The sequence below is a fragment of the Protopterus annectens genome, chromosome 11.part0, assembly GCF_019279795.1.
Source record: "Protopterus annectens isolate FY-2018-M chromosome 11.part0, PAN1.0, whole genome shotgun sequence".
Classification (NCBI taxonomy): domain Eukaryota; kingdom Metazoa; phylum Chordata; order Ceratodontiformes; family Protopteridae; genus Protopterus; species Protopterus annectens.
This window is the reverse complement of record NC_056745.1, coordinates 1525140362-1525154626: the sequence shown is the minus strand read 5'-3', so window position 1 is coordinate 1525154626 and position 14265 is coordinate 1525140362.

Here is a 14265-nt window from a genome sequence, read left to right as displayed (position 1 = left end):
TTATATCTTGTGAATATTGTATGTTACAGTGTTATGCTTTATATTACAGGATCCTTATATGTCAAGGTTTTACTTTACATCTTGTGAATATTGTATGTTACAGTGTTATGCTTTATATTACAGGGTCCGTATATGTGGAGGTTTTCTATCTGGACCATTGCTGATAATGGTCTACCATGTCAACAAACTATAAATACAGAGCACCAGAATGAATGTCATCCTTGTCTACAGATTGCTCTGAGTTTCTCATAGTAGTTTTTTTTAACAGTGTTTTGCTAGATCTACTATGCAGCAATAAAATTATTACAGATTTATTTACAGATGAGCAGGGTACTACTCAAAAATAGTTCCTGGTACAACGCATACAGTTATCAGCAGTTCAGTTTTCATCTCATTCTGTTGTTTTACTGTTTTTATCAAACCTCGGATTGCTCTTAATAAATATCCCACCTTATATGTCTCTTCCAAACAAACTTTTTACGTTAGGTACTGCACAACAGTTTTAAATTAACTCAAAAGCAAGCCAGATCTTTGCATAATGTCAACAACAATACAAATACACATTTGACGAAGATGCTGCATGTGATGAAGACACATACATCTTTATAAGCATCTGAACAAAGATTTTGATATACTCAGGATTACAGCTTTATTCTTTCAGCCCTACTATTTACAATCCTCCTTCTTACTATTAACAGGAGGATTCTGAAGACGTGTTTTTTTTCATATATATCAGTGTGTCTTTTCATTTTCGGTCCTGGAGTGCAACAGCATTATTCCTATGCCTGGAGAGATCTGTAGATGAAACTCTCATTGCCTTCCTTTATAACATTATCTACTCATTTATTTCTCAGATGGTGAGATTTCAGTCATCAGAAGATAATTATCTTATTCTACAGATGCAAACTTTTCTTGAAAATTTGAAGAAATACAATTATGTGAGTCTTGCAAGAAGTGGTAATGGATTTGAACCAAGCATGTGTTTCTTTCCTGCGACTTCAAGAGGCAGTACAAAAAGGCATGCATTGCCTTCCAATTCTACTAAATGTATAACTGAAAGATGTTAGAACATGTATAAGTGTGTGTGTGTGTGTGTGTGTGTGTGTGTGTGTGTGTGTGTGCGTGTGTGTGGTGTTTGTGTGTGTGTGTGTGTGTGTGTGTGTGTGTGTGTGTGTGTGTGTGTGTGTGTGTGTGTGAGTGGGCATATAAAAAAAATATATATATATATATATATATATATATATATATATATATATATAAGTATATAGTTGCAAGCCTATTTATCGAGTATTCAATAAGAAATTCATGAAGTGGAAAAGTGGAGCATCAGTCTTTTAGTAAACTGTGAACTTGATTAACTTGAATGCAGGAAGAGGTTTTGTTTCAGAGGTTCATAGCTGCTTAGAGGTTTATAGGTTCATAGCTGCTTACTGGGCTATTGGTCTGTGAAGATCTTTAAAAGCATAGTCATACATTCCCAAGAAGTTTCCAATAAAAAGGTACTCTCTGTGATACATATCTATCCCTCCAACATTATGTTTCAAAGGAGATTGACATGTTTTGAACTGGTGTTTATGGCTCTATTGGACTTGAACACGCAGTACATCTGATAGGATAATGGTTGTTGATATTCTGTATGCAAGGCAGAGTTCACTACTCAGTAGCCTGTTTGACACTGAGAAGAATGATAAGGCTTTTAGATAATTTTCATAGTTTGCATGATTTAAACCCTTGATTTTCTTTGTAAGAAAGTATTGAGGTCATTCAAGACATGTCAGTTGTTTGGAAAGGTACATACCAATGGGGGCATTATTCTCAATGAGTGACCTGCTGAGTGTGCAATACAGTGGAGTAATCACATCTCTGGACCTAGACATTATTTACCATACTCTTCATAATAAGCTATGCACTGAAAAAAATTGTACAATAGTGGATATGTAAAGATCAAAGAAAAGTTGTTTGTCTACATAAGTTCCCAGGTCCTTAAATACTGAATCAGTTTTCAGGGGTGTGTTGTCAACATGATATTTAAAATGGAACTCTCTTGTAAAAGGATACAGTTATATACTTCTTGGAACTTAGTTTTTATCCATTTTGGAGCCAGCTGTTGGTCTAGGAATGCCTGTCTTGGAGAATCTTGGTGTCCTCTGGCAAATTTATGATGGTGCCAAGTTTTTAGAAATCTACAAAGGTGGTCATTCATAAACCCTTAACAGTAGCTTTGAATCCAGAGGAATAATTGCTAGAGAGGAGAGGCCCAGTGACTGAGCTGTGGTGTACACCACTAGCAACTACAACAAAAAAACAGAACTCCAAACACCAAGCAATATAAAGAATGCACTTCAGTCTGCAAAGCTTTCGGGACATCACCCTTTCTCAATGCTCATTCAAAAAACAGTACGAAACACTCCTTCTTTAGAAACCATCACATCATTTTAACAGCCAATCATTGATTAGAATTCATTCATTTCTTTCGCATATGCTTTTAAAGGTAAATAACATTCAAAACAGCAAATAGCATTTTATAACATTACATATAAAAACTATTACGTAATAAATACCATAAAGAATATATATAAGATCTGCATTACATTCCATATATCATAATAATATTATAAACAATATTAAAAAATGTTCAAAATGCACCCACTAGCAGCAGGTCTTTTGAAGAAGATAAAGCAGCCCAATTTAATTTATATGATTTATTTCTTAGCCAGTTTGCTATCCAATGAATTACAGCTTGTTTAGCATTTAGCTGGGACAGTTTATCAGTTACACTTAACTGTGGGATATTGTTGAATGCCTTTGCAAGGTCTAGATATGTAGTGTGTACTGATTTGCTTTAATCCATTTCTTCAGTAATCTTCTCAAAGAAGTCAACCAAGTTAAGTAGGCAGTTTCTGCCCCTGAAAAATCTGAAATGGCTTGCTTCTAGAATTTGTAAGTGACTTTTGTCATAATTTATTACTTCCATAATTATCCTTTCCATAATTATCCTTTCCATAATTATCCATTTCCATAATTATCCTTTCCATATCCTTACAGATGAGTCTGGTCAAACTTATAGATCTATATTTCTTGAGTCCATTGACACCCCACCTCTCCACAAGGTGATGGCAGTTGTCAACTGTTCATCTGGCATATTGCCTGTTTGGAGGTTGACAGTGAGCAGCTTATGTATGGGGTCTCACAAGTCCTGCTTCAGGCTTGCCAGTAAGCAACCTGGTATGTTATGTGGCCACATAGAAGCAGTGTTCTTGGCCTTGGACAATGCCTTGAAGACTTATCCATTGGAGATTTGAGTGAAGTGTAGATGTGGGAATGAGATCTGGGAATGTAGGAGGGGAGAGGAGTGAATTAGAGCTAGACATCCACCACACTAATACATTGGCAATATCCTCGCGTCTATATCAGTTCAATGAAACAGATCATCATCGAATACAACAACCTCGAACTTCTAACCACGAAATCTAAAAACATTGAAAGCTCAGATCAGTGAATTTTTTCCCCTGGGAAACAATTCACTGGTCCAAGAAACACACACACAACACAAGCGCACCAAAAAAACACCAATCCACACACATACACTTAAAATCCTACATCTAACTCTATACTAAACTGTACATACAGTACTATCTATCCACTATCCTTAACCCAAACCCTAACCCTAAGGTCCGTCACTATCACACACTCACCTCACCCGCGCCCTAACCCTAACTCACATACCCCCACCCTTACCCTAACATCCACACAATCGCACACTTACCTGAACCCAACCCTTAACTTTCCACAACAGTGCTGAAAATAGCGAAGCCACAGAAACGGACAACCAAATTCATGGGGTGCTTTCAATGGTCATCAACCAGGTCTGCTTGACAAAGCATATATGCAAGGAGTGCTTGTAGAGAGTGAACTTTTTTGTTAAGGCTTCTAGCACTGACAAACAATGCCTTTGTGTCATCCAGATTCTATTCTGTCATGTTGGAAGCTTTTGAGGACTGACATTGCATAAAACAGGCACTATGGGGATGAACAAACCTTTAGCCAATAAAAAACACTTCAGAGGACAGGTGCAGGCCACCCCTGCCAAAGCATCTAGGACTTTCTACCATTTCCTCCCTGACACCAAAACCTAAGCCTATTGTTGAAGCCAAGCACCTTTTACTCATATAGCAGCATCATTCCTGATGATAGTAAAATGCTGTTGAAGACTAGGTAAGTACCTGTCTAAGACAGATATTCTGAGAACTCCATCATGTCTCTCTTCATATAGTCCTGAAAAGTTTTTTCTCAAGCTGTTTACTCCCACATGTATTATGACTGATCGTATATGTACTTATGGTACAAGAACGTGTGTGCCTAAGTGATGTAGTAAATCCTAGCACTTGATAAGCATCTAGCTGTGACCCTCTGTTTGTACTGTCTGACGAATGGTGCAACAGGGTGTCTCACAATGGAGTCACCTATGACTATGATTTAGGATTGTATTGAGGCTTGCCTTATCAACTTTTGAATGAAACAGTGTTAATCTTAGCTGTACCTTCCTTGGTGGTTGTTGCTTGTGTTGTGTGTTTGTGAGGCTGACAAGGCCTTTGTGGTTTAGGGAGGTTACCTTTAAGATCCTCTGTATATGCATGTCTTTGTGTTTGGTCTGATTTGTTTGCAATAGATTTAGTGTGGCGTTCTTTGGTACTAACAATCTGTTTATTTGTAGTGTGTTCTTGTGAGAGTTTTTCCCTTCAACAACATTAAATAACTTTATCTTTCACACACTGTGTTAAGGTAGTAGGTGGTTGTCCATAGACATGATCTCAGGTTGCCAATTTCAGACAAGCTGGCTACAGAAACATTTGGAAAGTGCAAATACATGGTTCCAGGTACTTAGTAATGAGAGACGAAGGGAAGAGTAGTACTTATCAGGTTTGGAGTTGATTACTGGAGATGCTATCTGTCTAGAAATGAAGAAACTGCTGCTGTCATTACTGATGCATGCAGCTTGAAATGAATGATCATTAGCTACTTCTCTCACTAGACGCAGAAATAAAAAGTAGCATTAATCCCAAGCTGCTTCCTGTGAAGTAGCATTATCCCACATATTGCGGTGCTTAGTGCACTTATTATAGCCTTGTCCTGGTAGACACCCTGGATAGAACCTGCAGCAGCTGGACACAACAGACAGTCAAACTGCACAAAGGTCCTGAACAGCTTCTCACCAAAACTGCAACTGGATTACTCAGTGAAGTCCCATACACGCTGCTTAATCAGAAATGGGCAAAGATCAATGCCACTCTGCTCCCTCTCTCACCACAGAGGGGGGAAAACAGAAGCAGTAATCTCAAGATAGCTCCTAAGAAACAATTCCATGCTTTGATTGGCAATCTCTAGGAAGGGTAGGAAGTAATGTCCCCCTGCTCCTTCTTTCACCAGGAGCAAAACAGAATAATTATTTCCAAGCTAATTCCTGAGAAGCAGTTCATGGGCTCTACAGTGATTGGTAATTTAGTCCCAGATGTTACAGATTTTAAACATAAATTGAAAATGAATGGATTAATACACTGAATATTGTAGTGTGCACTGAGTTAGTGAGATTATATGAAGCACAGGCTAACTCAAGCTTTAAGAGTCTAAGGGTAGGACTTTCCCAATGTGATCCTTCAGTGCCCAATAGAATGAGAAGATGAGATAAAACTGAGACCTTCCAAAGTCAAATTTAAAGTAGAAGGAAGGCAGCTTAAAGTTACCGAGTGGCAGTAATCTCATAGCACTTGTAGATAAATAAGATTGGAAGCCCCCTGCCTATCCTAGAAATGCATGCCAACACTAACACTAACCCTGATCCTAACCCTAACCATGCACCTGACCTTAAAAATACTTTTCTGTAACAGTACTGCTACACAAGACAGCTTGGGCATTCACAATCTGCTTGTTCATACACAAACACACACATGTAAAACACTAAAACCTATCCACTTACCAAACCTTTCCTTAACCCTCAAACACACATACACACACACACACACACACACACACACACACACACACACACACACACACACACACACACACACACACACACACACACACTCAAACATGCATTAAATTTATCCCCTTACAAAACCTTTACTCTAAACCTAAAACACACATACTCATTCACAAACTCCCAGCCCTATAAAAAAAAAAAAAAAGAAAAAACACTTCCCTTAGTTGACCATATCAGCAGGTGACTAAACAGACATTTGCACAAAATTTTCCACAAAAAGCACTACAGTTCATTTTGCTAAACAGATAAGCATTCAGTCAAGTATTATATATATTTATAGATTGTGTATCTATGTCTATACATACCTATCTATATCTATATCTATATCTATATCTATATCTATATCGATCTCTATATCTATATCTATATAATTATATAAAACAAGCCCCAGCAGCAAAACAAAGTAAAAATGCAAAAAATCCCTTGTGCAGAGGAAAAGGAGACAATCCAAAAAACGAAATCCACAGAGGCAGTATATCAATAAAAACAGTTGATTTATTTGTAAGCACTTTTGCAATAAAAATTGCTTCATCAGACAACCATCACTAGACCAAAATCTATTTAAATAATAGCATATACACATTACATCCAATCATTCGTCTAAGAAAACCCAACAAAACTAACCAATTAACCCTTAAAGGAATAATGCTTTAAAAAGCAGAAAAAACAGAAAAACACAATGAAGCAGGAAAACCATAAGCTAATAAGCTTATAATAACATTCACATTACATTTCATTCCTAAAATATACATATTGAATGTTAAAAATTCCTTTTATATATACATACGTACATACATATATATATATATATATATATATATATATATATATATACACACACATAAATAAATATGCATAAAGAATCTTTCTCCATGCATTTTATTCTATCCCTTCTGCCCCACATGAACTCACACTCTTTTCTTTTGTAATCTTCTAGATTTCAAAACTGGTTTAAGTGGCACATTGTCATTAAGTCTGTGCCCTCTATGGGCACCCAATCTAAGAATCCACTGCAGCTCTACCATTTCAACCATATTTGTCTTATTCCCCCATCCTACCATTCTCACTTAATATGTATAGAACTTGAAACAAAAATCTGTGATCCTCACCCATCAACATAGTATGCTTAGCTAATGCATTATAATCATATTTCTTAGTAGTACAATACATATGGTCCCTAATCCGTTCACGTAAAGGTCTATTAATTATATATATATATATATATAAATATATATATATATATATATATATATATATATATATATATATATATGTGTGTGTGTGTGTGTTTTTGTGTGTGTGTGTGTGTGTGTGTGTGTGGTCACGCGCATGGGTCTACTTTAGATAATCAAAATACCATTTACCAGACTTTCATAACACTAAGACGACTTCACCGACAACTGCATTTCAAGGATATATGCAAATGAAGCAGCACAGGAATAGTGTAATGGTTAGAGTATCTGCCTAACAAACAGGCATTGCCAGTTCAAGTCCCACTGCAGCACAAATTATAACCTACAGAATAACAATTAAATTTGAACTGGAGTACTGCATGAAATGCACATGCAAAGTGTTAGTGTCATAATGAATAAGGCACATGTAAGCAGGTCTAAGCACAAATAAGCAGCAGTAAGCGTGTCCAAGTGCGCTTGCGCGGGGGTAGGCATGAGCCACACAGAGTAAGCAAAGTAGAAGCTAATGAGTGTAAGAAACTGTAACCGGAAGTTAGCAGTGCTTACCGTCATGCAAATCTGCACAAACCTGCTTACAACCACTGTAAAGTGCCTTAATCACTCTGGATCGAACGGCCCAAATTTCGACCAGCAAAAAAATTAACTACCTCAGCAAGGCTCAAACCCAAGACCCTGTACACTACAGTCACAGTAATTAACCACTAAACCATCATAGCAATAAATAAGTGAGATTAAGGCCATACATCCCATACACCCACATGGATTTATATATATATATATATATATATATATATATATATATATATATATATATATATATATATATATATATATACATACACAGCAATATGCATATATATATATATATATATATATATATATATATATATATATATATATATATGCGAGTGTGTGTGTGTGTGTGTGTGTGTGTGTGTGTGTGCGCACGTAGATATACACAGCAATATGCATATATATATATATATATATATATATATATATATATATATATATATGCGAGTGTGTGTGTGTGTGTGTGTGTGTGTGTGTGTGTGTGTGTGTGTGCACGTAGATATACACAGATATACTGCTATGATAGGAAACAGAACACAAGAATGACATATGTTCACAGGCTATGCCAATGGAAGTGAGGGGCCCAAGCAAGAAACATGTAACATGTAGCATGAACCCCCCCCTCCCAGCCGGACAGAGGAAACGTACACATAAACCCACAAACAATGTAAATAGTCCACTGTTCCCCAGACTACAGGCAGGATACAACCGGGGGGGGGGGGGTACACAGTACAACCATGAAATCTAATCTTGCAACACAAACAGGAGCGTCCCTTGCGGGATGCCCCAAAAGATGACATATTACAGAAGGAAGCTGATGCAATGACCATTCTGGCTTGGGTGTGTACATACCCGGAATATAAGAGTGGGAAAGCCTGATGACCCATGGGTCGAGACAACGTACAACATGGGTCCCGTGAAGTGGTGAGTGGGCAGTGTTTAGTGGTGTGTTCAGACCAGACCTGCACCCAGAGTAAGGATAGGTGCTGTAGAGGAGGTATGGGTGGGGGAACTATGGGTAGCTAGTTATGGGTCTAGGTGTGCAGGTGTTGGCTGATTTGGGTCTATACGGACAGCCCCAGGGATGTAAGCAAAAGTGTTCATTGGGCAGAGGCATCGCCCAACGAGCAGCCACACCCGCTACGAGTCCTACTGCAGCAAAGTCTAATCTACATGGCAAAGAAGGGAATAACCAGATGTAGATGTACATATGTAGAGGTATGTGTGTGTATATCTACCCATAGCTACATGGAGATTTACCTCTCCCTCTTCATAGTACAAATGTATACATACAGAGACAGAATACATATACATATCCACATATATACATATGCAGACACCCACACACCCATATGTCGTTAGACATATATAGACAGCAATATATAAATATATACATGTCATATCATATGTGTTTACCTTCCCCCAAGAAATAACATTAACACACTTGAATGAATTCTAAGTTCACTCTACAACTACTTCCCTCAAGAAACACTACTCCTAGGCGATTTCAACATCGATTGGTATTCCTGTAATAGTAATAATCCTACCTCCCATATAAACCTCCATGGCTTTACCCAACTCATAAACAGTCCTACTAGAATAAATAAAACCAACAAAAATGATACCATCTTAGACTGGATTCTTACTAATACTCCTCAACAAACCTACCAATCAGGTACTCTCCCAGATAATCTAAGCGACCACTCACCTACTTATGTCATTAGGCATAAAACCAACCTAATTTTACCTACCATATACAGAACACTACGTTCAAAAAAGCATTTTAACTCTGAAGATTTTCTAGCTGAATTATTATAATGTAATTGGTCCCCACTAAAATATCTCCCTCTTAATGAAGCGGTAGAATACTTTAATTCAACATTCTTATCTATCCTTGACCATTATGCTCCTAATCGAACTATTAGAACCAAAGCTAAGGCAGCACCCTGGCTGACCAACAATACTAGGCAAAAAATCATACTCAGGAACAAATCTTGGACCAAATGGCGTACCACGAAGAATCCAACTGACCACCAAAACTTCCGAGAACTTAGAAATAGTACAAAAAAAGCCATCCTAATAGACAAAAAGAATTATTACCTTCAATTACAACAAACCTCCAAAAAGGAACCAAAAAAATTTTAGTCCAGTATTAATAATCTTTTATCCCCAGGCCAATCCATAACACCTAACCCTCAGGACTGCAACCCAGAGAACCCCATGCAAACAGCCAATGACTTTAATTCCTTCATCACTAATACTATTCAAACTCTTGCTAGTCACCTAACACCCAACACCTCCAAGTTACTCTCACCTACTTTAAATCTACCTCCTTCATTTCACTTACAACCTGTGTTTACCTCCTTTATCTTATCACTGCTCCAAAAACTAAAACCTACCACTCCTTCTGCAGATAAACTTCTTGCAGAATTCTTGCAAATAGGAGCCAAAGCCATTGCCTATCCCATCTCTATTCTGATAAATAGATCCATAAAAGAAGGACTTTTTCCCTCTATCTGGAAGATATCACACATCATCCCTCTACACAAAGGAGGTAAGTCAAATGACTTCTCTAACTTTCGTCCCATAGCACTCCTATCACCTATAGCTAAAATCATGGAAAAATGTATCCATAAGCAACTTCTTAATCACCTTCTGCACAACAACCTACTTGCTAACTGTCAGCATGGATTCAGACCTTCCCACAGTACTATCACAGCTCTACTCTCCTTTACCAACTCAGTCAACTATAACCGTAATAATAATCTATCATCATCAGTCTTCACTGACCTATCTAAAGCTTTTGACATGGTTAACCATAAACTTCTTCTGCACATACTAAAATCTCTCTCACTTGGCCTTCCTTCTTTAACTTGGTTCATATCTTACCTAGAAATCCGGCAACAGGCAGTTCTCTGGAAAAATGCGCTATCCAATCTCCTCCCCATCTCTTTAGGTGTACCACAAGGCTCTATCTTAGGCCCCCTTCTATTTTCCATCTTTATTAATGACCTCCAATCAGCTATCCCATATACTACCTGTATACAATATGCAGATGATTCTACTATTATCTGCACTGCTAAGCCTCAAACTGAACTACAGTTAATAACCCAAAAAGCTTTTACCACTGTTGAACAATGGTTCTCCGATCATTGCCTACTCCTCAACCCCAAGAAAACAAAACTGCTATTATTTTTACCATCCCGTAGATCTACCCCACTAAACCTCACTCTTACTTCCACTGATAGTATTCTTATCTTACCAGTTTCAACTACTAAACTTTTTGGAATAACTATTGACAATAATCTCAACTTTGAGACTCACATCAACAACACAATAAAAATAGTTAATAAAAAAATTGGATCCCTTTACAGAATTAAACCCTTCCTCACACCCAAAGCAAGGACAACCTTAGCCAGATCTCACCTTATCTCTACTCTTCTATATGCTTCCCCATATACACTAATCTCTCCAAAAACAACCTCAATAAACTAACAATATCTCACCATAACATTGCTCGATTTGCAGCAGGATCCCCATTTAGAACTCACCACTGCCTCAGCCTAAGAAAACTAGGTTGGCTTGAACTTCAGAACCAACTCATACTTCAACAGCTCTTAATAGCTCACAAGATCCTATACCAACCAACTAAAACGCCTATACTCTCTAACCTCATTTCACCATACAATAATCTGAAACATCTACACTCTTCCAATAAACTACTGATTAATTCAACCAAACCCAATAACTCTGCAGGTGACTGTCTCTTTTCCAATTCTGTTGGAAAAATGTGGAACAAATTACCCTCTGATATCTTAACTTTGTCTTCTCTCCCACATTTTAAAAAAACAGCTGAAAATTCATCTTAATAAACACTGGCTGTGCTCCTGCACCTACCCAGCTTAACTCTACTTCTACCTCTTTAACCTTTCTTTCCCTATAATTCCTGCATTTACCTTTGTCTATATCCTCGTAGCTCCCCCTTTATAAAATATTGTACACAGTTATATGTTTATTCTCTTTTGATAAAAAAAAAAAATCTTTTAAAATCATTTGTTTATTATACTTATGTTTTTGCTCTGATTATGTTTATGTAATACATGTAGTAGCTAGTCCTGATGTAAAATCCTGTATTTGTATTGTCAATCTCTGTTTTTAGTATTTTATAACTCTTGGAGCTTTTCTCCCCAGGCCTCTACTGAAAATGGACACATATCCAGCTAGACTAGCCCAGTCAATAAATGTAAATTAAAAATAAAAATAAATGTGTACATTATCATATAGTCGTAGTTATTAATTTATTTTATTGTCTTGTTAACTGAAGTAAGGAAGTAATGAAATATAGAGTGTAATCTTGAAATAAAGACATGTGTATCCCAGGTGGGACAACCCACAAATTGGGAATAGTGTCCTATTGGTCACTCATTTCATGAAATAAAGACATGTGTATCCCAGGTGGGACAACCCACAAATTGGGAATAGTGTCCTATTGGTCACTCATTTCACCAATGTTTGTGGACTAAAATGTTGGGATGTCTGGGGATACTTGGATAGAGTCAACCCAGGGGATGGGTCCAGAGGAGTAGAGAGTGGCCAATGTGTAGTGGTGTGGATACACCATGTTTCCAACTGGAGAATGGACGACTGATGTGTCAGTGAAGTGTTGGGGTGGGTATTTGGGGAACTAGGATCCATGGGTATATGGGTATATATGTAAATGAAGCAGCACAGCAATAGTGTTGTGGTTAGAGCACCCACCTAATGAACAGTCATTCCCGGTTTGAGTCCCACTGCAGCACATATCATTTTCCATGTGAAATCTGTATATGAACATATTTGTATATCTTTTTGCCTTTAAACCTACATAATAACATTTAAAGGTGAACTGGAGTACTGCATGAAATGCACTTGTGAAGTGTTAATGTCATAATGAATTTAGGCAGTAGTAAGCAGGTTTAAGCACAAATAAGCAATAGTAAGCATGTTTAAGTGCATTTGCATGGGGGTAAGCACTGCTGATGTCTGGTTACAGTTTCTTATACTCAGTTACCTGCTGAATTGCTTAACCTGTGTAGGCATTGCTTAGCTCCGCGCAAACCCATGCAACCTTGGTTACAACTGCTTAAGAGTGCCTCAATCACGCTGTAGCCAACATCCGTAGTTCTGCTCAGCAACAAAATGAATGACCTCTCCAAGGGTCGAACTCAGGACCCTGCACTCAATACACAAAATTATTTACCACTAAACCATGGCAGATATACATAACCTGAAGTTTTCATAAATATATCCTGCAGCACAATCAGTCAACAGTACAGGAAATGTATTATTATCACAACACATAACCTGTTAATGCAAGAAGTCTGGACAAAGTATGCCAAATTGTGGGTATAAATAGAGAGATATATCAACTAATGCTCTGCTACACTTAAAATGTTGCTAGTTATACAGTTATATGTATTAGAACACATATGTAGAAGGAGATGAAGTCTGAAACACAAAAGTGTTGGCACTAGTTATTGACTTCAATGCTGCGATCATCCATGACAATTGCCAAGTGAATGAGGAACAGGCCAAAATATGAGCTGAACATGCATGGACATATGGACAGATATATCTATAAATGTAGACAGATAGACAGCTATATGTAGATATATATTAATTTATGTCTCACAAATAATCATATAACAGCAATTGTATTTAAATACATACATATGTTCATATGTATGTATATATATATATATATATATATATACAGATGTATATATCTATAGGTACATATATATATATATATAGATATAACCATATGAGTTATATATAGGTACATTCACATATACACACACAAAAGGTATCAGTAGCCATACATATGTAGAATTAGTGTGGAAGTACAGGGTGCAAAGTATATCCCTCAACCACAAGCCCTTCAACTGGCACCTGCGAAATGTGCAGTGTGGCAACCATTCCCACATATAAGAATACTGACATTAAACATATACCCACCGACAAATTAAAGGACATGACATGACACAGGTATGCATACATAGATAACCTTTATTCCTGTACTATACAATAATGTATGCCAGTACTGACACCACATAAGGTTTGAAATATGAAATCAGTCATGAATGCAAGGCCCACACAAAACAGTAGATGCAAGCAATGTGTATATATACCATACTATGCTGTCAACGCCAAGGCCTTCAATTAGTACAACAGTAGGAACAGAATTTGCCTTTAGGATACGTAACAATCAACAATTGCAGATGTAGTTCAGCAGCCTCCAATTATACCCTGTAGTCAAGCCTAGGGGGAAAAGTAGCACTTGTGTTAATGTCACAGTATCTTGTACATATCATTGCTTAACATAACACATCACTATCACACTGAATGACTCTCGTCTTAACAGTCATATCACTGGAAAGGTGCCATAGCCTAGATTAATGGCATAGAACCACCCCCCAT